Here is a 1561-nt window from a genome sequence, read left to right on the forward strand (position 1 = left end):
GTGCTGTGTGGATGTGGCTGTGTCAACACACCCACGGGAGACGGGCAGGCTGGGAGCCGTGTGGATCTGGCTGTGTCCACACACAAACGGGAGAGGGGCATGCAGGGCGCAGTGTGCATCTGGCTGTGTCCACTCACGCATGGGTGACGAGAAGGCAGAGCGCAGTGTGGAACTGGCTATGTCCACACACCTACGGGAGACGGTCAGGCAGTGCTCTGTGTGGAACTGACTGTGTCCACACAAGCACAGTAGACGTGCAGGCCGGGCGCAGTGTGGATCTAGCTGTGTCCACTCACCCATGGGTGACGGGCAGGCTAGGCGCAGTGTGGAACTGGCTGTGTCCACTCACCCATGGGAGACGGGCATGCAGGGCGCAGTACGGATGTGGAGGTGTCCACTCACCAAAGGGAGATGGGCAGGCAGGGCTCTGTGTGGAACTGGCTGTGTCCACTTACTCACGGGAGACGGGCAGGCAGGGCGTCGTGTGGATGTGGCTGTGTCCAAAAAACCAAGGGAGACGGTCAGTCAGGCGCAGTTTGGATGTGGCTGTGTCCACTGAACCATGGGAGACGGGCAGGCTGTTTGCCGTGTGGATCTGGCTGTGTCCACTCACCCACGGGAGAAGGGCAGGCAGGGCACAGTGTGGATCTGGCTGTATCCACTCACCCATGGGTGACATGCAGGCTGGGCTATGTGTGGAACTGTCATTGTCCACACATCCACGGGACACGGGCAGACAGGGAGCAGTGTGGAACTTGCTGTGTCCACACATCAAACAGACGGGTAGGCAGGACGCTGTGTGGACGTGGCTGTGTCTACTCACCCATGGGAGACATGTTGGCTGGGCGCCGTGTGGATTTATTGTGTCCCCTCACCCACGGGAGACGGGTGGCAGTGCGCTGTGTGGAACTTCTTGTGTCCACACACCCAGCAGAGACAGGCGGACAGGGCGCAGTGTGGATGTGACTGTGTAAACTCACCCACGGGAGACGGGCAGTCAGGGCGCAGTGTGGAACTGGCTGTGTCCACACACCAAAGGGACACAGGCAGGCAGGGCGCAGTGTGGATCAGGCTGTGTCCACTCACCCATGGGTGACAGGAAGGCAGGGCTCTGTGTGGATCTAGCTGTTTCCACACACCCATGGGAGATGGGCAGGCCGTGCGCTGTGTCGATCTGCGTGTGTCCACACACCCATGGGGGACGGTCAGACAGGGTGCCAGACCTTTGGTCTGAGACATGACAGTCCAGAAGCCACGCATGCTGCCGCGTGACGGCGGTGTCGCGGCTTGGGACAAGAGGAGGCCCCACGGTGCGGGCTGGGGCGCCAGGCACCGCGGCGGGCGCTGAGGGTGGGGGTGACCCCCGCCCCGGGCCGCCGCCTCGCTCCCAGAGAGGGGACAGAACAAGAGGCAAAAAAAAAAAAAAAAAAAAAAAAAAAAGAAGCCTACGGCACCCGGTATTCCCAGGCGGTCTCCCATCCAAGTACTAACCAGGCCCGACCCTGCTTAGCTTCCGAGACCAGACGAGATCGGGCGCGTTCAGGGTGGTGTGGCCCTAGAC

The 1561-nt window shown here is 61.2% G+C and overlaps 1 non-coding gene across 1 annotated transcript; it reads right to left on the minus strand.

Moving 5' to 3' along the window:
* Nucleotides 1–1442: 1442 nt before the first annotated feature.
* LOC142862188 (5S ribosomal RNA) lies at nucleotides 1443–1561 on the minus strand. Its single transcript, XR_012913275.1, has one exon. It is a non-coding gene; the product is annotated as a 5S ribosomal RNA (ribosomal RNA).

The sequence above is a fragment of the Microcebus murinus genome, chromosome 18 (genome assembly GCF_040939455.1).
Source record: "Microcebus murinus isolate Inina chromosome 18, M.murinus_Inina_mat1.0, whole genome shotgun sequence".
In the NCBI taxonomy this organism is placed as follows: domain Eukaryota; kingdom Metazoa; phylum Chordata; class Mammalia; order Primates; family Cheirogaleidae; genus Microcebus; species Microcebus murinus.